Raw genomic sequence first — 27,575 nt, forward strand, 5'->3', positions numbered from 1 at the left:
CGCTGATTCCCGTGCCGCTTGTGGCACGCCTGTGTGCCGCTCCACTGCCGAGATGTGGCACTCCCTCTCCCGGTCCAAAGTTCACGGGAGAGTCCAAAGTCCAGAGGAGTTCCGTTATCCCCTTCTGCATACGGCACTCTTGCTCTGCCCGCGAAGTCTCCATACTCTCTCGATCTCCATCCTTGGTCTCCAATCTCTCTCGCTCTCCTTCATTGGTCTCCAAACTCTCTCGCTCTCCATCCTTGGTCTCCAATCTCTCTCGCTCTCCTTCATTGGTCTCCAAACTCTCTCGCTCTCCTTCGTTGGTCTCCAAACTCTCTCGATCTCCCCGCCGCGCCGTTACTACGCGAATTCGCCGCGTATCTGGTAAGCGGCCGGCCATCTGCTGCTGCTTCTATTTGTGGGGAGTTATTCAACTCCTCACATTCCCCCCTTACTTCGGGAAACATTTAAAACTGGTTCCTACTCTCCGGCGTTTCCTTGCTTATCCTAGCCTTTGAGTCCTTGTGATTCCCGCGGCGCTCCCTCGTTGCTCCCTCGATGCTCCCTCGACGCTCCTAACTCCCTTGAGTTTCTACAGCGGGGTCATCCTCCTCGTAGCAACTTTAAATCTCCCGCGCCGATATTTCCTGTGTTCCCACTGGGACATCGATACTCCTGGGCTATCGATCCCCAGCTCGCTGCTCATTGCTGCGTCTCACTCCTTTCCGTGTTTCCTCCGCCTGGTCACACCATTCGTGCGTGATCGATATTTATTCGCTATCGACGGTGCGGCGTTGCCACCTGCTCGTTGCGATACTTCCACCTTGGCCGATATTTCCATTGTCGTGTGCCCATCGATCGCACTATCGTCCAGTGCCAATCGATCGCCTATCGAGGCGCCCCCTTCCCTGGCTCATGGTGATTTTGCAACTTTCTAGGTAAGTTTTCGCATTTCCTCACTCCTTTCTATTTCATCCTTTCTCTCTCCACACGACCTCTCTCGCCTCTCGTCTCTCTCTCTCGCCCTTCAATCGTCCTCATCCGGCTGAGCCTGGCTTTACGCTGGCAACACTCGAACGCTGGTGCGGAGAGGACTTCGCATTTGCTTCGCTGCAGGTAAGTATTTTGGTGTCGCTTGGCTGCTTCCTGTATTAACCCAATATTGATTTCAGGACGCTGAAGCTGCCATGTATGCCCCTTACTTCTGGCCCCTGTTTCAGCCGCGTTTCCCGTTCTATGTCGGTTTTTTTCTTTTAAACTCTGTTTTGTCGGTTTATTTAACTTTTATTTTTGCTCTTCGAACACTCTCATGCCCGCCAGCCCTAACCGGACGCGGAACGCGCGCCTCTCTCTCCACACGCGCACGCTGCGCCTGCCGCCCAGGATGCGAGCCTCCTGCACCACCGGTGTCTCCGCGATCCCTTCGGGCCACTCCGTCTCCGCGATTTCTCGCCATCGCTGTCCTTCCGGCGCCGACACCGTCCGCGACAACTTCGGCCGGGCCACCACCTCGGACACTTCGGGCGCCGAGTGCTGCCGCTTGAGCGGAGGACGGCCGTTTCCCACGGGCTCAGGCCACACCCAGGGTCCTCGCTCCAGATGCTCCGCGGTTCCTGCGCTCCCGGTAGGCGTTGGCGTCGATGGCCCTGTCCTTGGCGTTGCTGGTCCGGTGCTCGGCGTCGGTGGTGCCCACTGCTCCGGTCTGCCACTGCTCCGGTCTGCCACGGGTCCTGGGGTCCAGCGGGCTCACCCGGGGACCACATTCTTCCCAGATCCGGGGTTCTTCCGCCGCTGCCGTCTCCTCCGCGGGTCCCTCCGGCCAGGTCCAGACGACCGTCTGCTGTCGCCACCTTACCCCTTCGGCCACGAACGTCCGGGTGCTGTGGCTCACGTGGGCCGCCGGGATATCGGTCCGGATGTGTTGCTGCTGCGGTGGTGGCTGCCGCTGCGGTGGTGGCTGCTGCTGTGGTGGCTGCTGCTGCTGTGGTGGCTGCTGCTGCGGTGGTGGCTGCTGCTGCGATGGCTGCTGCTGCGGTGGCTGCTGCTGCGGTGGTGGCTGCTGCTGCGGTGGCTGCTGCTGCTGCGGTGGCTTCTGCTGCGGTGGCTGCTGCTGCGGTGGTGGCTGCTGCGGTGGTGGCTGCTGCTGCGGTGGTGGCTGCTGCGGTGGTGGCTGCTGCTGCTGCGGTGGCTGCTGCTGTGGTGGCTGCTGCTGCGGTGGTGGCTGCTGCGGTGGTGGCTGCTGCTGCTGCGGTGGCTGCTGCTGCGGTGGCTGCTGCTGCGGTGGTGGCTGCTGCGGTGGTGGCTGCTGCTGCGGTGGTGGCTGCTGCGGTGGTGGCTGCTGCTCGTACCTCGGCGTGGGCGGTCGCGCTGGCGTCCACCGTGGTGACCCCTCGTACCGCGGTGTGGGCGGGATTTCGGGCAGCCACCGCGGAGGCGAGGACGCCCATTCGTCTGCCACTTCTTGCGGCGTGGTGCAGGGTTCGGGCGCATACCTCGGCGTAGGTGGGTACCCCGGGTTTTCCCACAGCTGCGCCTCCTCCTCCTCGGCCATCCGTAGCTGGGCCTGCCACTCCGGCGTCTCCTCCATTTCCTTCAACCGCCGCTCCTCGTCTCGCCTTCTCGCCTCGCACTTGCGCCGAAATTCCCATGTGGCCGCTACCACAGCCTCGGCATGGCTACTGAGAGCCAGCTGGTCCTGGGGCGACTCTTCGCTGGCCCACTCTACCTCCGCCGCGCCAGTCGGGATGCGGCCGTCGGCCCTGTTGACCGCTTTGCGAAGCCGCCATCGCCGTTGCTCCACCCGTGGGTCCTCCACCAACTCGACGTCGCTGTCGGAGCTGATTACCGGATCGGGGACGCCCCGCCCGGAGATCCGCCGCGAGGTTCGGGTAGGCCGGGCTGCCGACCATCCTTGCCCCGGGCTAGATCCTCCGGACGTCTGGTGGGCAGCCATCATCCTGCGCGCTTCGCTTCTTGTTACACGTGTGCTCATGATTGCTCGTTGATTTTGATTGTGCAGCTGGAGCCTGGGCTCCCTTTAACGACACCTCGGTTCCGAGCCTTCCTCTTTGCTCAATCCCGCTATTTCCATCGGCCTCTCCTTCTTACTACTCAGATCTACGGTACAGCTCTCTGCTCTGTACCGTCTTCCCTCTTCCTTCGGCAGACTTTTGATGCGTGTTTTTTCTTTTCCTCCGATCAGTCCCAATCGAGACCTTAGACGCTCTGGTTCGCTCCCTTTGTGTTCTTAACGTTCTCCTGATGTCCTTTATGTGTTTCATTGCGCCTTTGTAGATGACCTGTAGTATCCTTGGAGGTATCCTTGGAATTTGTTCGTAGTATCCTTTGGGAATCCTTGCAGGTATCCTTGGATTCTTTCCGTAGTACCCTTTGGGAATCCTTGGACGTATCCTTTGACTCCTTTCGTAGTATCCTTTGGGCATCCTTGAAGGTATTCTTGGACACCCTTCGTAGTATCCTTTGGGCATCCTTGAAGGTATTCTTGGACACCCTTCGTAGTATCCTTTGGGCATCCTTGAAGGTATTCTTGGACACCCTTCGTAGTATCCTTTGGGCATCCTTGACGGTATTCTTGGACACCCTTCGTAGTATCCTTTGGGCATCCTTGAAGGTATTCTTGGACACCCTTCGTAGTATCCTTTGGGCATCCTTGAAGGTATTCTTGGACACCCTTCGTAGTATCCTTTGGGCATCCTTGAAGGTATTCTTGGACACCCTTCGTAGTATCCTTTGGGCATCTTTGAAGGTATTCTTGGACACCCTTCGTAGTATCCTTTGGGCATCCTTGAAGGTATTCTTGGACACCCTTCGTAGTATCCTTTGGGCATCCTTGAAGGTATTCTTGGACACCCTTCGTAGTATCCTTTGGGCATCCTTGAAGGTATTCTTGGACACCCTTCGTAGTATCCTTTGGGCATCCTTGAAGGTATTCTTGGACACCCTTCGTAGTATCCTTTGGGCATCCTTGAAGGTATTCTTGGACACCCTTCGTAGTATCCTTTGGGCATCCTTGAAGGTATTCTTGGACACCCTTTCGTAGTATCCTTTGGTCATCCTTGTGGGTATCCTTGGACTTTTAATGTTGTTTTGCATCTGTTGTGTCTGCTTGCTGTAGCCGCTCGCCTGTGTTTTCCGTTTGTTGCTGTTTCAGCTCGCTTACGTGGATGGTCCGCTCTTTCTTTGTGTTTATGTGTCTTATTTTGCAGATTACTGGTGACGCAAAACCTATGACTTGGTAAGGTCCGTCGTATCTTGGGGCCAATTTTGCTGCGAACCCCTCGGCCGCTTTTGATAAATGGTGTTCCTTGGCCCACACGACGTCACCCACCTTTGGCGTCCATTGCCTCCTCCTTAGGTTATAATGCCTAGCCTGGTCCTGGGATGCTTTCTCCAAGTTCCGCCTTACAATCTCGAAGATTTCCCTGAGTTTGTTAGCATTCTCTTCCGGGGTCTCTGTCGGTCGTCCGGTTCCTACGGTTTCTCTGTCGTATAGGGCGCTCGGTAGTCTTGGTTCTCTGCCTTGGGTAATGAACGACGGTGTGTAACCTGTGGATTCTGAAACGCTCGTGTTTACTGCCAGCATGATTTCTGGCCATTTTTCGTCCCAGTCTCTTTGGTTCTGCCCTGCGAACTGCGCAATCATTGTTTTCACCGTCCTATTGGCTCTCTCAGTCGGGTTCTCCTGTGGGGTGTATGGAGCTGTGAACTGTTGCCTGGCTCCCATTTCGGCCAGGAAACTCTTGAAGGTTTTGCTGGTAAACTGGACTCCGTTGTCCGTTATGACTATTTTGGGGACCCCATACCTCGCGATTATGCGTTCTTTGAAAGCTTTCATTAGGGATTCGGCCGTCGCGCTTCGCAGCGGCACCAACTCAGTCCACTTGGAGAACCTGTCTATCAATACCAGCAGCATTTGGTTGCCGTGTTTCGAACGCGGCAGGGGTCCGACGAAGTCCGCACATACCGTAGCCCATGGTTCCTCTGGCACCTGCGTAAGCATTTTCCCAGCCATTTGCATCTGATTCGGCTTGAACCTCATGCATGTCTCGCATACTCGCACGTGGGCTCGGGCGTCTCTGTGCATTCCTGGCCAGTAGTACCGGGCTGCCAGACGTGCTATTGTCTTTCGGCTTCCTACATGGCCAGCCGCCGGTGAGTCGTGGTTCTCCTTCAGCACCGTTTCCCGCAGCGCTTTCGGGACGCACATCTTCCATGTTGCAACATCTTCGCTGCCCGCTCTATGGGGTATATTCCTGTACAGGGTGTTACCCTCCATCACGTAGTCTGGATACTTTTGCGGCTGGGTCCTTATCTTTTCGCGCATTTCCAGAATCCAGCTGCATGCTGCAGAAGCTTCCGCCGCCGACGTCTCCTTGATCCCTCGAAGCGTTTCCGGCAGTGGCTGCCTTGACAAAGCGTCTGCCACCACGTTGAGTTGCCCTTTCCTGTACGCTATTTCGAAGTCGTACTGCTGCAACTCCAGGGCCCATCTGGCGATCCTCCCTGAAGGGCTCTCTATGCTGTTGAGCCACTTCAGTGCCATGTGGTCGGTTACTACTTTAAAGTGGTAACCTTCCAGATACGGCTTGAGCTTTCGGATTGCCCAGACGATTGCCAAGCACTCCTTCTCGGTTGTTGAGTAATTCTTCTCAGCGCCGTTGAGCGTTCGGCTTGAGTAAGAGATTACCTTTTCGCCTCGTTCAGTTTCCTGGGTCAAGATTGCCCCGATGCCGTAGTCGCTTGCGTCAGTTTGCAAGATGAATGGTTTGTCGAAGTCCGGGCATGCCAGTACGGGGTCTGCGACGAGTCTTGCCTTCACCTCTTCGAACGCCGTCTGATGTTCCTGTGTCCACACCCATTTATTGCCCTTGCGTAGCAGATCGTTGAGAGGTTTGACTATTTTTGCGAAGTCAGGTACAAACCGGCGGTACCATGATGCTACGCCCAGGTACTGTCGGAGCTCTCTTACTGTCGATGGTGGTTCTAGTTCGGCGATGGCTGCTACCTTTTCCGGATCCGTGCCTATTCCTTCGCTAGTCACTCGATGACCGAGATATAACAGCTCTTTCTTACAAAATTGACACTTCTCCGGGTTTAATCTCAGATTCGCCTCCTTTAGTCGTCGGAAAACTTCCTTTAGGTTGGCCTTATGTTCTTCCAGCGAGCGCCCGATCACTATGATGTCGTCCTGGTAAGCAAATGCGTGCGGCGACATTTCCGGGCCGATCACCCGGTCCAGCACCCGTTGAAAAGTCGCAGACGCCGAATGAAGTCCGAATGGCATTACTTTCCATTGGAATAAACCTTTCCCCGGCACTGTAAATGCCGTATACTGCCTGCTGTCCGCTTTCAGTGGGATTTGCCAGTACCCATCCTTTAGGTCCAAGCTGCTGATGTACCGTGCTTCCCTCAGTTGGTCGAGAATATAATTTATTCGGGGCATCGGGTAGGCATCCTTTACAGATTTGGCGTTTATTTGCCTAAAGTCGACGCACAGTCTCCACTTGCCCGTCTTTTTTCTAACCATCACGATGGGAGAACTGTATGGGCTTGTTGAGTGTTCTATGTATCCCATTTGGAGAAGCTCGTCCACCTTCGCATTGATCTCCCCTTGAACTTTCGGATTCTTGGGATAGTATCGCTGCTTTATTGGTTTGTCGTCTTTCATCGTGATCTGATGCTCTGCCATGTTTGATGTTCCCTTCATGCTGCTGAAAGTCGATAGCTCTGCCTCCAGGAATTTCGTCGTGTCGTCATCTTCGCTTGCCCGTTGTACGACTGCCACCGACAACTTTTCCTCGAGCCATCCCTTGTGACGATTCCTGGCCGGTATTATCACTTCGTGTCCAGCGCACTTAATTTCGGTACCGACTTGTGTTAGAAAGTTCCATCCCAACACCAATGAATCCACTACTCCTGGTAGTATCAGCAGGCTCATGCTCAGTCGCTTGTTCCCGAACGCAATTTCCACCTCCAGCTGCTCATCGATTCCGCCACATCTTCCGTCTGCCAACCTAACTTGCCGTCGTATCCTCGTAATCTTTCCGAGGGCAGCCAGGTCGTCCGCCAGCTCTTTGCTTATAAAGCTTGCTGTTGCCCCGGTGTCGATTGTGGCCTTGTATGTGCCCCCACCAATCGTCACCGCTGCGGACAACTGCTGCTCCTCCTCGATCAGCTTTCCCGTTAGTTTGGAGAGGTAGCATCTTGCGACCCCCGCTCGCCTCTCTGCGGCTGAGATCGCTGGGCATTTCCCGCCTGCTGGCAGCATTCAACGCTCCTGACGCCTACTCTCCCGCACACCCAGCAGAACAACAGGCGTTGGTGCCGACATCCCCGCGCCCAGTGTCCATGACCGCCGCACTTTCGGCAGGCCTCCTGGGGGTCTGTGATGTGTGTCGTTTCACGAGGCCTTTGTGTTGTACTTGGTGGCCTCCAAACATTGTTTGCTGGTTGCATCTGTTGCTGTTGTGGTGGTGTCCATTGGCCTCCGCGTGGTGCTCCTGTTGCCTGCTGCCGTGGTACTCGGTTAGGTGGCGACCATTGGTCGTTTCCCCGCGTCTCCTGGATTCCTGTCTCTTCGCATCTTCTGCATGTTACCTGCGCTGGCGATGACGACTTGTTCTTCGAGAATTTGTTTTCTTGCGCGAACGCTTCCCGCTCCTTTTCCAGTTCTTCATACTCGTCTGCTAATATCATCAGCGTGTCCAGGTCCGAGACTTTGTATGCCCTTAGGAAGATCCTTAGACTGGGGGTGCAGTTCTCTTTAATGACCCTTAACGTCTCTTTCGTAGAATAGTTAAGTGGCCTCACCATCGTCTGCATGTCGATCATGTAGTCCTTGAACGACTCGCTGAAGCCTTGCTTCCTTTGCCGGACCTGGTCCGCCAGCCTGGTGAAGAAGTCTCTTGGCAGGAAATATGTGTGGAAGCTTTCAATGAATTCTGCCCATGTTCTCCATTGCTTATTGTTGGCGATGAACCATTTCAAGGCCCTTCCTTTTAGCAACTCCGGCATCGCTCGAGGGATCATATCCAAACCGTACGTGTTGGCGGACCATTCTACCTGCTCCAGGAACTCGAATGGTTTTTCCGCCCCGTCGAACCTGAACGACCATTCACGGACCTGCTTAGCGACCTTTGCATAGTCCGACTGGCTTGGTCTCGGGATCAGCGCTGCTGCTTTCTTTTCTTGGCTTGACTCTCTCCTGTGGGCCTCTTTCTGTATGTTGTCAACGCTCAGGCTTGCCACCAGGTTGTCCCCTTCAGCGTTCGTTAACGTAATGCTTGGGCCGGCTCTGTCGTAGTATGTCGCCTCTAGCTCGGCCCAGATGTCGACGAGTTGTGGATCGTTCTCTGTTTCGGAGTAGTATTCCGATAGTGCCTTCCTCATGTCGTCTAGCCTGCCCTCCAGGGCGACGTTGAGCCTCTGTGCGACATGGGCGAAGTCTTCCTTCTTGAGGCGGTAAATCCACTTCTTTCCCATTTTTACTGTGCTGTTCTCACTGTTGGGACAATCACGTTGGGCGCCAGATGTAACGAACTGATTTTTATTGTCTGCTCGCTACGAGATTCGTGCGGCTAGCTCAGTATATTGTGTGTTCGTCCCACCAAATTTATATTAACGTGACCGCCCAGTAGCTCAGTGAGAAAGCACAGAATTCACGGGTTCGTATTGGGTTTTATTGCGGGTATATTATTATCTTAGTCGCTTGGTTGGCTTTGACTCGTTGCTTGTGACCTTCGGTGCTTCCGACGGTCCTGGATGACTCTACGACCTCTCGCCTTGATGACACGGTGCTCCCGTCCTGTAGCTCCCTGAAGATACTCGCAGCTCCCTGAAGATCCTCGCCGCTCCCTGAAGATCCTCGCAGCTCCCTGAAGATCCTCGCCGCTCCCTGAAGATCCTCGCAGCTCCCTGAAGATGCTCGCTCGCGGTTCGCTTCTCACGCGTGACTTGGTGACTGCTGGTAACGACTCGGACTCGCGAGGGGTATCGGCCGTACGGGCTTAGGGAAGCGTCACCGTTCTCAGACTAGGGTGAACAGAAGCTGCGCTCTCCAGGATCGCTCCTTTCGACACACCGCCGCCTGTCCCTTGCTCTGTCCCGGATGGTCCCACTGGGGTTTCTGCTCAGCCCGCGCGGACAGTCAAGGCGGTAACGCCAGGAAGCTGCCTCGCGCCTTACTTCGCTTCCACGCCTAGTGTAAACGAACGTTCCACCCTAGCCTCACCCTTTTGCTTTTTGTCCGGGACGTTCCCGTGTGGCTTGTGGTACTCGGGGTTCGGGCACGCCGCTCCGGGACCTCGCAAGTCGAATCCGTAGGGATCTCCTGGACAATTCCACTCGAGACCGTACCGATCGACCGCTCTCCCTTCTGGCTTGTTATCTTCGTGGTTCGGGCACGCCGCTCCGGGACCTCGCAAGTCGAATCCGTAGGGCTCTCCTGGACAATTCCACTCGAGACCTTACTGATCGACCGCTCTCCCTTCTGGCTTGTTATACTCTTTCCAGGCGTAACGCCAGGACTGTGTGGACAGGATTAACCGACCGCCTTGACCTAGCCGTGTGATGCCCTCTGGATCTCAGCTACCTGCGTCTCAATTCGGAGATTCCTGGTATCCCAATCCCGAACGTCTCGACGTAGCAATCTCGCTCCTTGTAGGCTCCCACGGCGCTGCTTCTCTGGCGACTCGACTTGCTGCTGCTCCCTTGTAGATTATCTGGTTGTTTGAATGTTCACTTTGGTATCTGAGTGATCTTGACGGTTTGACTCCTTGTGATCGACTGATCCAGCTGCCAGCGCTCTGCGGCCTTATATAGGGCCTCCAAGCACCGTTATTTCCCTTTTGCGCACGGCCCGCTGGATCTCTCCACTTTGGGTCCAAAGTCCGTGCCTCCTGGATGACCCACTTGTCCTTTATGTACCGCTTCCAATGGATGTTCCGCCCACTGCTGCCGTTCCGCTGATTCCCGTGCCGCTTGTGGCACGCCTGTGTGCCGCTCCACTGCCGAGATGTGGCACTCCCTCTCCCGGTCCAAAGTTCACGGGAGAGTCCAAAGTCCAGAGGAGTTCCGTTATCCCCTTCTGCATACGGCACTCTTGCTCTGCCCGCGAAGTCTCCATACTCTCTCGATCTCCATCCTTGGTCTCCAATCTCTCTCGCTCTCCTTCATTGGTCTCCAAACTCTCTCGCTCTCCATCCTTGGTCTCCAATCTCTCTCGCTCTCCTTCATTGGTCTCCAAACTCTCTCGCTCTCCTTCGTTGGTCTCCAAACTCTCTCGATCTCCCCGCCGCGCCGTTACTACGCGAATTCGCCGCGTATCTGGTAAGCGGCCGGCCATCTGCTGCTGCTTCTATTTGTGGGGAGTTATTCAACTCCTCACAATATTTAAACTAACCTGATCCATTCTTGTACATTTAAGGCGTATAGAGCTCAACGAAATGAGCTGTGATTGTGAGAAATGAGCGGCTCGAGCTCGGAATGGTTACAGGGGAACGCTACCTCCACATTTCTCAACATCTCATTCACTGTTTCTCCACACTGTCTGTTGTTATCTGGAAAAAGTTTATGAAAGTCTATCATAATACATTAAAGGTCTTTAACTTTTGCCTTGGACTTGCAAGGACATATAAAATGCGGCACACATTTTCTTAGAAATCCTCTAAGGCCTTCTTTTTCCACGTAGCGCAGATTTACAGATTATAAAAACAATTGCTTCATTTATTTCCTTTGTCCTAAACCAGTGGTCGGCACACACATACCATCACAAGTTTGCCTTGCATTAGTGTGAGTGTAACAAACACGAAGTTTGCGCGCGGCGTGCTGTAGCGAGGCGTTTCTCTGCTTTGCACTGAGATCCTCTGCCGCAGCAACAAAAAAGCGAGCCGAAGTTGAAAAAAATGACCCGAAAACCCATGCCGAAGTTACACGAACATGTACGTTATACGTGAGCGAGCAGAGGATGGGCAGAACACTTCCCTATGCTCACTAGATAGGCCGCTGCCGACCACTGTCCTAAACCCATCGGAATGACAGTGCGAATGCGTAGACGTCTTAAAATGTCCGAGTCGATCCAAGGCAGCTTGGATTTGGCAGAAGCACTTATCACAGCATTGGAGGATGCCGAAACTATTTCATTTATAGACAACACCGCTGATATTGTCAAAGATAATGTACAGGAGCTGGAAATTACTCAAAGTCTTTTAAAGTGACCCCGTTCACCACTGCCGACAAATGAACAATCAGTGTCTACATCTGCACTTATGCTGTACGGCAGTAGCTACAACAAAGGTATTTTACCTTTGGTTTTATAGCTCAATCAGGCAATTCATGCATTCTATGGGTTTCTCCGCAGTGCATGCTAGACATCAGACATCTATTCCAGATTTCTGTAAAAAACACATGTGCCTTACTTGCTTACCTAAAAGACATCCTTGCATACACCAAGATAGGATTTAAAATAGATTTTTATGTATTGCCGGAAGAGAAAAAGCGAGCGAAAGTAAAGGGAATGTAGGAAAGATTTTCTCCGATACATTTGAACAGAGTAAATTTATAAAAATTATATATATATATATATATATATATATATATATGTAATATAATATATATATAATATATATATATATAATTTTTATAAATTTACTCTGTATTTTAAATTTTGAATAATTTAATTGCAAAATATTTATATATATATAAATAATATTATATATATATATATAAATAATATTATATAATATATATATATATATTATATAATATTATTTATATATATATATATATATATTTTAAATTTTGAATAATTTAATTGCAAAATATTTATATATATATATATTATATTATATATATATTATATAATAGTGCAAAGCTGTCTACAGACGCTGCGCACTGCGCATCACGGTATCTGAGGAAGCCGCGCTAGTGGTAGCCGGTACCATACCGATAAACCTCCTGGCGGCAAAACGAAGGAAGGAAGCAGGACCCAGCGCAGTAGCACGATTAAGGCATGGCAAAGGAAGTGGATCACCGCGAACAAAGGACGGTGAACGCACAGGCTAATGCCCAGTCTAATCCCTTGGGCGTGGCAAATTTTTTTTGGATCAATCGATAGGTATTCACAAGACCAATACATTTCAGTTAAAATTTTCTATCTACCATCAAAACTGTAGGAGCCACAGTTTTTTGCGGAATCAATTTGCACGCCAAATCTCAAAAGCCTAGCTCTTATAGTTTCCGAGATCTCAGCGTTCATCCGGACGGACAGACAGACGGACATGGCTAGATCGACTCGGCTAGTGATCCTGATCAAGAATATATATACTTTATGGGGTCGGAAACGCTTCCTTCTGCCTGTTACATACTTTCCGACGAATCTAGTATACCCTTTTACTCTACGAGTAACGGGTTTAAAAAGGAAAATTCCTTACATTATACGAGTTTTTTACATTTTTTCCGCGAGAATGGAGAGAGTCCCATACATTAGATTTTCCAGTTATGTAAAATTTAAGCCGAGACGCACTCCAATAAACTTGACACATAGATGAAACAAGCTAAACAGGGCCAACTAGATCTCAAGTTATAGATGTCGCTTTACAAGCTAAACAGCGCGAACTAGGTCTCAAGTATAGGTGGCGCTTTTGCGTAGAGGGCATGATAACTCTCCTGTATGGGACTTATGGCGAAGTATGTTTGCCATTAAAGTTTTATTCAGATTAAGAACTACAAAGTTTATTAATATTATCAAGACACGTGTGTCGCTCGCTGATTCTTGCCGATAAATCTCCGAGAGTTGCCACACCATTCTTTCTAGTCATCTGGCAAGCTTCTGTTGGCGCTGCTGCCATATTAGGTTGCCACAGTACTCCCCCTCCAGTGAACGCGTCACGAGTCCTGGTTTGAAAATTTAACTCCATGTTTTCTCTCATAAGTCCTGGTCAGTCTAGGGGTAACTTCTTCTGAATCCAACTGGCAGTCGTCCTTTACTAAAAATGCTGGTTTGAGGCGATCAACTGATACTGCAGTCTCATGGCCATTGAGTCTGATAGTGAAAACACGATCGTTTTCGCGTCTGACAATCTCATGAGGACCAGTGTAAGGGGCTTCCAGAGGCTGTTTTACGGCGTCAGTGCGGAGAAATACATGCGTACATTTATCGATCCCTTTCAATACGAACATCTTCTGCTTGATATGATGTGCTGTTGATGTCGGTCGCACTTTTTGCATGTGCTCTCGAAAGATACTCAAAAAAGAGGTGGGGTCAACCGTGTCGTCCAAGTCGGTAAAAAACTCATTTGGCAGTCGAATAGGTGTTCCGTATACCATTTCTGAGGCTGAAGATTTGATGTCCTCCTTGTAACAGGTACGAAGTCCAAGCAAAACTGTTGGCAGTAACTCCGGCCACGGAGTACCTCTGTTGCACATCAAAGATGACTTAAAGGATCTGTGCCACCTCTCTATGAGTCCGTTTGACTGAGGATGGTAGGCCGTCGTGTGTATGTGTTTACTTCCAACCAGATTAGCAAGATGTTTGAAAACTGCTGACTCAAATTGTGTTCCTTGGTCCGTAGTTATCGTTTTTGGAGAACCAAATCGAGATATCCAGTGAGTCCAGAACGCCGTAGCTATTGTCTCAGCAGTAATATTTGAGAGAGGTACAGCTTCTGGCCATCGCGTAAATCTATCAATCATCGTCAGACAGTACCGATAGTTTTGTTGTAATGGCATAACTACAATGTCAAGGTGAACGTGGTCAAATCTACCATTTGGCACTTCGATCTTTTCTGGTAAGAGGTGGTTGTGTTTGTGGATCTTAGAGCGCTGACAAGGTAGACAAACTCTGCACCATTCGAGGACATTTTTATTCATCGAGGGCCATACAAACTTTTGGCGCACTTGACGAACTGTTGACCGACCACTGGGATGAGACAAACCGTGAACGAACGAAAACACAGCATTGCGCAAAGATTTGGGTACATAAGGACGAACGCTTCCTGTAGAAACATCGCAGTAGAGTGAGGTGTTGTCATCAAATCGAACCCTTTGAAGTTTTAAAGATGTGGTTCCTTTTAAAAGGTGTACCAGTTCAGGATCTGACGCTTGCTCCTCTTCAATTTGCGATAATTTTATGCCAGTCGGCATTGTTATAGAGCATAATCTTGAAAAAGCGTCTGCGACTGCATTCGCGGATCCTTTCACATGCATAATAGTCGTGCAGAATTGAGAGATGTAAGCCAAATGTCGTAGCTGTCTCGGTGATGCTTTCTCTGGTCGCTGCTGAAATGCGTACACGAGCGGCTTGTGATCCGTTCTGATGACAAAAATGCGCCCGTCAACAAGATGTTTGAAATATTTAATGGATTCGAAGATAGCGAGCAGTTCTCGGTCGTAGGTTGAGTAATTTTTCTCCGTGTTGCTCAGCTTCTTTGAGAAAAATCCTAGAGGTTGCCAATTTCCGTGTGTACGCTGCTCCAAAACTGCTCCAATTGCGAAATCGGAAGCATCGCAAACCAGCTGAAGTTCAGATTTTGGTGCGGGAAAAGACAAGAGGGCTGCGTCTGCTATGCTTTGTTTGCAAGCTTCAAAAGCTGCATGGAGCTCTGATGTCCATTCAATTTTACGTTGATCATTTTTTTTAACATCCTTTAGCAACTCAGTGAGCGGCGCTTGTATGTGTGATGATCGAGCCAAACATCTGCGATAGTAATTTATAACGCCCAAGAAACGACCAAGTTGGCTTATGGTTTCAGGACGTGCATAATTAAGAATGGCATCTATGCGTTCGGTGGGTGGTTTAATTCCAAATTCATTGATCGTATAGCTGAGAAAGTTTACTTGAGATTGCGCAAACTGGCATTTGGTCAGATTGATGCTTAGGCCATGTTTCTGAAGTACTTGCAAGACAGCCCGAAGATGTTCTTCGTGTTCAGCGATGGAAAGCGACGTTATAAGTATGTCGTCAATGTAGCAATAAACGAAGTCCATGCCGCGAAAGATGTTGTCCATAAAGCGTTGAAATGTTTGAGTCGCGTTTTTTAACCCAAATGGCATGTATTGAAACTCAATGAGTCCAAAAGGAGTGCACACCGCTGTTTTTTGGATATCGTTTTCTGCCATGGGAATTTGGTAGTATGCTTTAACCAAATCGAGGGTTGAAAAAATCTTCTTTCCTTGCAGTTGCTCCGTGAAGTCGTGTATATGGGCGATTGGGTAGCGATCTGGTATGGTAATTGAATTTAGTTTTCGATAATCTCCACATGCCCGCCAGCCACCGTCTTTTTTGGTAACCATATGTAACGGGCTGGACCAAGGACTTTTTGACGGGCGACATATGCCTTGATCCATCAAGAAGTTTATTTCTCTCTTGGCAGTGACAAGTTTTTCACCGGAGAGGCGTCGTGGTCTATCAGCAACAGGTATTCCATTTGTTTCAATGTAGTGACGCACGTCGTGTTGCGTAGCTGCTTTAATCGATGGCTTTGTCACGTCGACAAATTCACTTAGGAGTTTTTGAAATTTGGACATACACTGCACTGTGGAAACTGATATGTGTTTCGCTTGTGCAAGACATGCTGGTGTCGATAGTCCAGTAACTGAGTCGATCAAGCGTTGGTTTTTAAGATCAATGAGCAATTGGAATTTGCTTAAAAAGTCAGCCCCAATAATAGCTGTGTGCACGTCAGCGATAATGAACGGCCATGTAAAGTTTCGGCGAAGATCCAAGTTCAGTTGAGTGACGTATTTTCCATAAGTATGAATGACTGTCTGGTTCGCTGCGTACAGTGTCAAATCGCTCAGAGTAGTTTTTTGTCTAACCAGCGTTCGTGGTATGACGGAAACTACAGATCCAGAATCAACGAGGAAGCGGATGTGAGATGTGCGATCGGTGACGTGTAGACGCTGCTCCTGTGGAACAGCTAGCTGAACTGTAGGCTCGCTGGTTATATTCGTGCTGCCGCCGACCAGCGTGTCGGGCGACAGCTCCTTTAGTTTAACGACGAGGAGCGGGAACATGGAGGGCGGCACTTTTGAGCGTTTTCCCCAAATCGATCGTGGTAGAAGCAAAGCTTCTCTTGAGGCACAGATGCCTGTTGATTCGAATTTCCAGTTTGTACGTGGCCACGCGATGAACTGCGTGAGCGTCCTTGGAATTGGAGACGTTTGACATCCTTTTGCAATACGTCAAACTTCTGTGACAGCGAACGCAAGTTGTCGTTGATCTTTTTCCAGGGGTCTTCGGTGGAAGTTGCGCAAACAGGTGGGGCCGCTGCAGTCGAGTTATTCGTGCTGATCGCAAAAGTGGCGTTGTGGTTTACCGCTTCGAGCATCTTGTCTGCGATCTTAGCGAGCTTATCCAAGTCCGTCTCTTCCCAGACTGTAAGAGTGGGTCGAATTGACGCCGGCATCTCTGCCAGGAAAAGAGTAAGAATGATGTTCTCGCTGCCCGGGTCCGGAGCTAGTCGTCGCATGTTGGCCAGGATCTCAGATGGTTTTAGACCAGATGTACCTCCACCCTGCAGAAGTCGGCGCAGTTTCGACTCTGGAGATTCCGCAAATTTTTGTAGTAAGCGATTTTTAATTGCTACGTACTTGTTTTCGTTGGGTGGTCGAATGACTAAGTCTTCCACTGCCAAAACTACATCCTCCTCCAGGTGAAGGGTCACAAGGTCGAACTTGTCGGTGTCGTCGATAATCTGGTGCAATCGAAATGACCGCTCCACTTGCGCAAACCATAGTTGAGGGTTGCTATGTGCGAATTTTGGCAAGTGGACAGTCGCACGTGTGTGTGTGCGTGTAGTCTCATCCCAGTTGCCAGGTGCATTTGTCCGAAGTGCCTCGAGTTGCTGCTGCAGATCTCGGACTTGAGCAGTTAAATCAGGATTTGAATCCGGCATGATGAATGGAAAATCGGAGCGATCGCTTTCTTCGTCGAAATTTAGCCGCCTACCTTTTATTTTTCGCAAATCGTATTGGCGTCTGTTCATTCAGTGCGCAAATTCTTAATTGTGAACGTGTGTGTCAATTTCGTAGAATAAGTAACTTTTACTATGATTTTACTTTCCGGGGTCACCACTATGGCGAAGTATGTTTGCCATTAAAGTTTTATTCAGATTAAGAACTACAAAGTTTATTAATATTATCAAGACACGTGTGTCGCTCGCTGATTCTTGCCGATAAATCTCCGAGAGTTGCCACACCATTCTTTCTAGTCATCTGGCAAGCTTCTGTTGGCGCTGCTGCCATATAAGGTTGCCACAGACTGTCTCAATTCTCGCCCTCTCGCGGAAAAAAAGTAAAATAATGTATAAAACTCTTATAATGTAAAGTATCTTTCTGGTGGGAAACCGTGTGCGTCTGGATTCAAATAATTTTATTACAAGGGTAGATTATCCCTAAAAAATTTATAAAATATTAAAAAAAACTGTTGACTAACATTTAAACCTTATATATAATTCTATGCTCCCTAGTCTTAATAATATTTATTGTTTAATTGTAAATTAATATTTACCAAATTTTGATATTTATACCTGATTTTAAACTATAAACTATTTTATATATTTACTCTGTTTAAATGTATCAGCGAAAAACTCTCGTACATTCCCTTCACTTTCGTCTCTTTCTCTCTCCCGGCAGTAGAAGTCCTCCAGAATATTGAATTTCCGACTCATTTAGAGCTAGTTTTCCTGGGACTTTCTTTTCAAGATATCTCAATTTATTTATTCATCTTGGTCAGCCTGAATGTAACAGGGTCGATCAATCCGTAACCGAATTGCAACTCCACCGTTGGAGTTCGGCTTCTGCCAAAGCAAACATCGAAATACTTCTTAAAAGCTGGTCCTCAAAGGTGAAATGAACAAGGATATATTTTTTAGAGCAAAAATTGGGACGGAAAATATCCTTTTCGCTCCACGTTGGGCGCCAGATTGTGTAGTGCTCAGTTTGGGACAAGGAGCGATTGCCAAAATATAAAAGACTCTTTCTATCACATCTGACTCACGGTTAATAGGAACTGGGATCGACTGTGCGCATTCTAGCTGTGCTTGGGACCAGCTCGTCGGATTGCACGTGGTCCTCTCTCGGGGTCCTTGTCTCCACATCTCTACCCACCCAACAATGGCAACTTATTTATTTCAGGCGTTGCCCCAATACACAGATTTAAATTCTTTTACTGCATTTTGTTTGAAACAAGCATAAGTACACGACCGACGGAGACAAAAACAAGAGAGAACGCAATAGACTAGTACCTCGACTATCAGATACCCGTTACTCAGCTAAAGGGGCCAAAAGAAAGATGGAGATATGCGAGGAGCAAAGCGAGTTTGGATCGCGCCACCTACCCGGGATCTCAATATATGAGTTAACACCTAGAATGCTAAATGCTCAAGTAAGAGTATCGCTACACGCGCAAAATCCCAAACAAAAACAAATTGGTTATAAGCGCGAGAAAAGCATAGGCACCAATTTCCCAACAGTAACCCTATACTGGCCAGAACGTTGCCCAATAGGCCCCCAATTGAGTTCAGCAGCCACGTGCGCTGAGCTTGCACTTCCCACCTTACGATCGTGGGAAAGCTTCAACGCTGGGTGATTGAACCCAACGCCGAGTGCATTTGGCAACAACAATTATTGCCAAATTAAGTTGACCAATCAGAATAAGAAATGGTCAACTGCACCGCGGCAGCAGCAATATCAGCGACAGCAACCAATTAGGACCGACCACATCAACAACAGCAGCGATGGTCAATGACGATAGCAGAGAACGTCAGCAGCAGCAGCAGCGGCAGAAACGGCAGCAGCACCTAGGTTACATTATTAATTATTAACATAAGAAAAGTTAGTTGTAAATCTGAACTCAAATAATAAAGTTTGTATTTTTTTTTTAAATAAAATACTATCTAAACTTTTAACTGGCGCCCGAACAGGGACCTGATATAAAAGTTCGCGAAAGATACAAGTTCCGCGCTTCGCGACGAGCAGTAAAAAAATCCTGCCGGTCCGGTAAAATTATCCTGCCTAATCCGTACGAAAAAACCCGACCACCGAAGCCCGGAAGTGCCACAATTAAAGTGCCGTTCCAGAAAACGCTACAAAGTGACACTCCTGCAAAAAGGACTTGTACCTGGTGAACATATCAGGCCAAACTTTATCGCTGTGATTCCCTTTAGTATCCGTTCGGAGGGAACGTGCAAACAAAGGTGTAAAGGAGGTGCCCAAGTAGACCCGCATTCTGGAGAAATCGCTGCAACGTGGGACAAAAAGGAAAAACACCAAGATTACCGGCACGAGAGCACACCGAGATATGATTATTCTGTAAGCATAACATTTAGCAAATATTCCAAACAAAAAAAGGAAACAATAATTGTCAAGCGATAAACAAATTCCGTGAAAAGGAAAAGTATAATAACTAACGAATAATTAAATTGATAAACAAAGAATCAAAGAATTTTAAAATTAAATTAAATCGATCGCAAAAATTTTTACAAATAATCGTTACCTATCAAATTTAAAGAAAAATAATTAAGGATTAAAAATCTATATTAAGAATTAAGAAAACACAGAGCACTTAAATTCTAAGCTCTAAATCAAACCTTATAATTTTTACAGCACGAAATAATTAACTATTTTCATTCCGAATTCTGAGTAACTATCAAAAAAATTTTTTTAAAATATAAATTCATCCTTTTAATCTACTGTTCATGTATCGTGATCACAAAAAAATAACTAAAATGCCCGACCAAGATTTAGCAGACAGACTAGGAAGCCTTACAGGCCCTTCCGCAACTACCCATGCGCGTCTTATGACCGAGAGGGATATCGAAGAAATAATAAAAGGTGTCTTAGAAACCAAATTAAGTGGCTTGGTGAAAGAAATAATTAAACCCAATAATGATTTTTCGCAATATACAGACCAAACAATTAAACGAGAACTAGCACACAACCTTAGTGAATTAGACAAAATACCGGACATTGTACGATCACTTAGGGAATTTTCAGGAAACAAAAGTGAATATTCCTCATGGAAAAAGAGTGTAGCACGAGTTTTAAAAATCTATGAAGGGAGAATTGGTTCACCAAAATATTACGGAATTATTTTAGCAATCCGCAATAAAATTACTGGACAGGCAGACGCAGTGCTAGAATCATACAACACCCCACTAGACTGGACAGCTATTTCGAAATGCCTAACATCGCATTTTGCCGACAAACGAGACCTTAAAACTTTAGAATACCAGCTCTATGCCCTCGCTCAAGGAAACAATACTATATTAGAGTTCTACCAAACAGTCTACCAACAGCTATCCCTCATCCTGAACCAAGTTAGTAACATGGACGTTTCACAAGAAACCATACAATCTTTAACAACTATGTACAGGGAAAAAGCTCTAGACACTTTTGTTAGAGGCCTAAACGGAAATCTAGCCCAACTGTTAGCAATCAAAGAACCGCACGGCTTAGGGCACGCACTACACCTATGCAGTTTGCTTGAGAACCAGACCACTAGAAACAATCAAACACCTAAAAACATTTACTCCGGAAAACCGCCTACACTACCACCAAGAACTCACCAACCGTTCCGAATGGTAGGAGCGAAACAAAATTTTCATCCCCATTTATACCACAACCCTAAACAGATGCAAGTAGTAGCCGCAACCGGGAAATTCCCCTTCACACAAACCACCCAACCTAATTATTACAATCAAGCTAATTCAGGCCAAGCAAGACAATTAACACCCTATATTTCCCCGACACCGCCCCCCCGACCCCAACCAAAAGCAATACCTATGGAAGTTGATCAATCAATTCGATCGCGTCATATTAACTATATGAATAAGCCGGCGAACAACGATTATTCTGGGAAACGACCTCTCAGCACTTCTAATGTTCAGAACACTAGCAAGATGCCAAGACAATTTCATATTCAAACCGAGTCCGAAACTACTACACAACAGGATACGCAAAGAGATACAACTAGTGCAGAGCAGGAATATTACGAAATGGCAGAACATAATAACATAGGCGAACTTCAAGAAGAATTCACTTGGCAAACTGATACAGAACAACAAGAATACATTGACATGTCCGAGCTCTATTTTTTAGAATAAATCGTTCCTCACTACCTTATTTTAAAGTAACGACGGGGAACGGAAAAATCTTAAAATTTTTAATAGACACAGGCTCAAACCAGAATTACATCCAACCACAACTGGTACCAAACCCAAAACCAAACGAGAAAAACTTTTCAGTTAGCTCTGTGGGAGGCAACAATAATATTACACAACACACGATTCTTAAACTCCCCAATATCTCAGATAAACCAATGAAATTTTTTCTACTAGATACACTAAAAACATTCCATGGTATATTAGGCAACGATACAATGAAAATATTAGGCGCAATTATAGATGTCAAAAATGATACACTCATTCTTGAAAACAAAAGAAAAATTAAAATTCACCAATTAGCCGCACAAGCCGTTAACACAATAGGACCACAAGTCAGTCATATGACCGAGTCACAAAAAATAATTATAAAAAACCTCGTACAAAGCCACAAAAACTTATTCGCCGACCCAGACACAAAATTAGCATACACAACTAAAGTAGTAGGAGAAATAAGAACTTCATCAGACTCCCCAGTCTATGGAAAACACTACCCATACCCAGCTTCACTAAGACAGGAAGTACAAAAACAAATAAACGAAATGCTCGAAGATGGCATTATTAGACCTTCACGTTCTCCGTATAATGCACCCGTTTGGGTAGTTCCAAAAAAGTCAGGTCAGTCCGAAGAAAAAAAGTATAGATTAGTAATAGATTACAGGAAACTCAACGACGTCACTGTATCTGATCGGTACCCTATCCCAGAGATTGGCGAAATTATCGCACAGCTAGGGGATAATAAATACTTTTCAGTGTTAGACCTTAAAAGTGGATTTCATCAAATCCCATTAAAGGACACGGATATCGAAAAAACAGCCTTTGCAGTAAACGGTGGAAAATATGAATTCACCAGGCTCCCATTTGGTCTAAAAAACTCGCCATCTATTTTCCAAAGAGCCTTGGACGACATCCTGAGGGAATACATAGGGAAAATTTGCTATGTGTAAGTGGACGAAATAATCGTTTTTAGCAAAAACGAAGTAGAACACGGTCAGAACCTCGAAAAAGTATTTTCAACCCTACAAAATGCCAACATGAGGGTACAAATAGAGAAATGTCATTTTTTCAAAAACGAAGTAGATTTTTTAGGGTATACCATCTCACAAGACGGAGTTAAGACAAATATCGACAAAATAAAAGCAATTTCAAAATTTCCGATTCCGAAAACGTTAAAGGATCTACGATCTTTCTTAGGCATGACAGGGTATTATAGAAGATTTATTAGAGATTATGCAAAAATTGCAAAACCACTAACCATTCTCCTCAGAGGAGAAGAAGGTCGCATATCAAAAAATAAATCAAGCAGGACAGCTATTAACTTAGACAAGAAAGCAATAAATGCTTTCGAAAAATTAAAAAATACACTCATCTCCCGAGACGTCACCCTAGCATACCCAGATTTTGGAAAAGAATTTCAGCTTACAACCGACGCGTCAAGCTATGCGATAGGCGCAGTCTTAGAACAAAACCATAGACCAATAACATTTATCTCACTTACACTCACAAAAACCGAAGAAAATTACGCAACAAACGAAAAGGAAATGTTAGCCATCGTGTGGGCACTTCAAAGCCTAAGACATTATCTTTACGGATATTCGAAAGTCGTAATATACACAGACCACCAGCCCCTAAGTTTTTCAAATAGTGTCAATAACCATAATGCGAAACTAAAACGATGGAGAGACCTTATTGGCGAATATAATCACGAAATTAAATACAAGCCAGGAGTAGCTAATGTAGTAGCTGACGCACTTTCTAGGGCCCCGGCCGAAATAAATTCACTCAGCTCCACAGCAACCATTCATAGCGACGAAAGCTCATCTCACAATCTTATATTTTCTGTAGAAGCTCCCATTAATGTTTTCAAAAATCAATTATTCCTACTCATGGACGAAACGGACTCAGATACTTTTGAAATTCCATTCCCAACCTACCATAGACACATAGTAAAAAGAAGAGAGTACACAGAAGAACAAATAATAGCACTCCTAACATGCAGACTAGATCCCAGATTAATAAACGGAATTTTTACTTCCGAAGAAGTAATGGGAAAAATACAAAATATTTATCCCACATATTTCAGTTCATATAAAGTAAGGTTCACGCGAAAACAAGTAGACGACGTCACGTCCGAATTACAACAAAATAAATTAATAACTCTAGAACACAAGAGAGCGCATAGAGATGCGAAAGAAAATAAAATACAAATACTTAAGAATTATTTTTTCCCGCAAGCTCAAAAGAAAATTCAAGCAATAGTTCAGTCCTGCCAGACCTGTAAAGAATCTAAATACGATAGGCATCCGCCAAAGGGCGAAATTCAACCAACACCTATCCCCAAATATCCAGGAGAAATAGTCCATGTAGATATTTATATCACAGAAAAAAAAAGCGTATTAACAGGTATTGACAAATTTTCCAAATACGCTCAAGTAAAAATTTTACAGTCAAGAGCAGCTGAGGATATTAAAAACACCTTAAGAGAAATGCTTATAGCTTTCGGTATGCCGAAATGGATAATAATGGATAACGAACGTTCTTTAAGTTCTGCAGCTATAAAATTTATGCTTGAAGACCAACTTAAAATCTCAGTGCACACCACTGCCCCATACGCATCAACAAGTAATGGACAAGTAGAAAGGTTCCATTCGACACTATCCGAAATTTTAAGGTGCTTAAAAAAAGACAACGGGAGCATGGTATTTGAAGATTTACTTTTTCAGGCGGTCCAGGAATACAATAAATCAATACATTCAGTAACAAAAGAAAAGCCCATAGACATTTTTTTTAGAAACACAATCCCTAATACACCAGAAGATATAAGAAATCAACGAGAGGAAATAATACAAAAAATTCAAAAGAAACAACTTTATGACTTAGAATACCACAACAAAAACAAGAACCTACCAAAACATTTCAGGCCAGGCGAAATAGTACACGTTAAAATCGACAAAAGATTAGGGTCAAAACTAACACCTAGGTATAAAAAAGAAAAAGTAGCAGAAAATAAAAACACCACCATTACTTACTTCATCTCACCCGCTTCAACCATATCTGTCGTACGAACTAAAACAAATCAAATCCGACTTACGCAGATTGCAAACACAAAAAAGACCAAAAAGAGCAATAGAAGCAATAGGGACAGCATGGAAGTGGCTGGCAGGATCACCAGATCACCATGATTATGAGGTCGTAGAAAATAAGATAAATGAACAGCTAGAAAATAATAACAGACAAGTAGTAATAAACCGGCTAATTAACGAAAAAATAAATCAACTCAGTAATGCCACAAATGCAATTATAAAATTTACTCAAAGCTCGGAAGGAATAATAGACCAAAAAGCCAATATTTTAAAATACAAAATACAACTAATTAAAGAAGAAATTACAAACATTCTGTACGCAATAACTTTTGCAAAATCTAACACAGTGAATTCATTCATTTTCTCAGCAAAAGAAACCAACATTGTAGAAAACATTTTTAAAGAAGAAAACAGTTTATTTTTCGACATAGAAGAACTTTTAGAATTTGCTAAAGTCAAACTTGCCACCAACGGCCACGAACTCATTTACATTATTAGCCTACCAACAATTAATAAAGATACTTGCAGAACATTAAAAGTAAAAGCACTAAAAAAAGCCCATATAATTAACGATCTAAAATATGAAAATCTACTAGAATGTAAGAAACAGCTATTCGCAATAACAGAACCTTGCGAGGCACATAACGATAAAACTATTTGTAATTCCGAAAAATTGCTAGACTTAAGTAACGATACTTGCGTAAACGCTCTGCTCAACCTTAAGGAACCAGTATGCAAAAGGGTCAACAATCAACACATTCCCGATGTCGAGGAAATATTGCCAGGAACTCTACTGCTGAACGACTTTAGCGGACTTGTATCGTTGGACGAAAAGCTCTTAAAACTACAGGGCTCATTTATAATTCAATACAGGAACTCTACAGTAACAATTGGAGAAAACATCTACAAGTCAAAAGAAACCAACACGGTCGAACCGGAACCTTCACTTTTTCAATTAACAGCGGAAAAGTCGAAAATAGATTAAGTACTGTCACTACAAATGGTCAAGGAACTTAACATAAACAACACAAGAGTACTAGAGAAACTCAGAAGCGAAGGAATTATAGATTCTTCCCTGAATTATGGATACGCCATCATCCTATTTGTAGTTACCCTAGGACTGATCATACGATTCATGCGAAGGCGCAAACCAACAGAAGGCTTGCCAGCTCCAGCAAAAACAACTGAAGAGCCATCCCCTTTCGGATCTGTACTCTTTTACGTTGCGACCGAGGACAGTCGCGTTTAAGGGGGGAGGAGTTAACACCTAGAATGCTAAATGCTCAAGTAAGAGTATCGCCACACGCGCAAAATCCCAAACAAAAACAAATTGGTTATAAGCGCGAGAAAAGCATAGGCACCAATTTCCCAACAGTAACCCTATACTGGCCAGAACGTTGCCCAATAGGCCCCCAATTGAGTTCAGCAGCCACGTGCGCTGAGCTTGCACTTCCCACCTTACGATCGTGGGAAAGCTACAACGCTGGGTGATTGAACCCAACGCCGAGTGCATTTGGCAACAACAATTATTGCCAAATTAAGTTGACCAATCAGAATAAGAAATGGTCAACTGCACCGCGGCAGCAGCAATATCAGCAACAGCAACCAATTAGGACCGACCACATCAACAACAGCAGCGATGTTCAATGACGATAGCAGAGAACGTCAGCAGAGGCAGCAGCAGCAGCGGCAGAAACGGCAGCAGCACCTAGGCTACATTATTAATTATTAACATAAGAAAAGTTAGTTGTAAATCTGAACTCAAATAATAAAGTTTGTATTGTTTTTAAATAAAATACTATCTAAACTTTTAACTTATGGTTATGTGGGCGGCAGACAGATTTAAGCGTTAAGCGCGGGCGTGGCAAACTTTTTTTTTGGGTCAATCGATAAGTATTGACGAGCCCAATTAAAATGTTGTTTCTAGTATGAAAATTGTGGGCGCCACAGGTTTGGGCTGCTAGTGGACGTTACTTGGGGCTTCCGGGGGAATATGTGGTTTATATATAGTATATATATATAGTAAAATGTTTGTTATTTGAATGAGTCGAACTAATGTCCCGTCAGTTGATTAAGGACAACGGTTCTTGATTATTTTTTGCTTGTTTTCAAAATTTTGTATATAAAATGGTAAGTGAATTTAGTGTAAAAAATTTTGGTAGGACAAGAAAAATAATAAGAACAATAACTGCAATTATTACGTTAAGTGTGGTATTATTTTCTGAAATTAGTTTAAAACGTTATTGTCTTCCACCATTTTTATCTTAGTTACATTAATCGGTGAATACAATGGTGTTAAATAAAATTCTGCACTTAACGAAATTTCGCCTAAAATAATATTTGTAATTTTAACGCTACATTGTTTTATTCTAATTGTTTTGTTTCCATTTATTTTATATCTCCATTTAATTTTGTGAGATTGTAGTTTCAGTTAGATTCCATGTAAGTTTAATATTTGTTTCAACTTTGAATCATTTCTTTTAAGAGAGTTGGTATAAAATTACAAGTTGGGTTCTTGCGCTTAATTATATTTTTAATACATTCATTATTAGCTTCTTTATTGTCTTGATTATAAATTTTATTCTCATCTTCAAAATATATTTGTTGAACTGAATAGTGTAACTGATACCCATTACGGTCGGAATAAGGAAGTATTTTATGGTGTTAATGACTTTGTGATTAATAGGGATATGTGATATAAGTCGTAATTCGTTATTTTTGTGGTCAATCCAAGATTATGTTTTGATTAAAATTATATTTTGACTGTAAGTGCCTTCTAGTTTATCGAATTTCAGTAACTTTGGGTTAAAAAGTTTAAGTCGGGAAAGTTTCATGCCCATTTCTATGTCTACAATGTACTCAATAAATTGCATGAGTTCATAAACAAGTGTGTCAACACTATTGCGGTTATTTTCGTAGTTAATAACCTTATAACGTCATTTAATTTATGAAGTTCAATTGAATTTTCAGCAATTAGATCTATTTTTTGTTAATTTTTTCTCTATCACTTTTATCAAGTGTGCCAAAAAGAAATTTAAAGGATGAAACTAGTATGTCAAATAGTCCACATTTCTGCCTATTTTGCTGATAAATAGTTATACCATTTAATTCTTTCAGTAGATTATTGTACAAATATTTCATTCCGCGCGAGTCTCTGATTTTTTCATTTATTGTCTTATGTAGTCTTTCGACGTCTGCTACGCCGTTTTTTACCGTATTTCGTATTCTGGCAACAGATAAAAATCTATTTTAAGTCCTATCTTGGTGTATGCAAGGATGTTTTTTAGGTTAGCAAGTTAGGCACATGTGTTTTTCTACAGAAATCTGGAAT

At 45.3% G+C, this 27,575-nt stretch overlaps 2 protein-coding genes across 4 annotated transcripts in view; one reads left to right on the forward strand and one right to left on the reverse strand.

Moving 5' to 3' along the window:
- The window catches only part of LOC108011916 (uncharacterized), a 323,723-nt gene that overhangs the window by 111,700 nt on the left and 184,448 nt on the right, over positions 1–27,575 (reverse strand). The window lies entirely within an intron of this gene.
- The window catches only part of LOC108015781 (uncharacterized), a 34,643-nt gene continuing 17,824 nt past the window's right edge, over positions 10,757–27,575 (forward strand). Inside the window, exon 1 of the mRNA XM_070995969.1 lies at positions 10,757–11,016. The gene's annotated coding sequence lies outside the window, so the exon portion shown is untranslated. The remainder of the gene's footprint in view (positions 11,017–27,575) is intronic.

Source organism: Drosophila suzukii, chromosome 3 (genome assembly GCF_043229965.1).
Source record: "Drosophila suzukii chromosome 3, CBGP_Dsuzu_IsoJpt1.0, whole genome shotgun sequence".
Taxonomy (NCBI): Eukaryota; Metazoa; Arthropoda; class Insecta; order Diptera; family Drosophilidae; genus Drosophila; species Drosophila suzukii.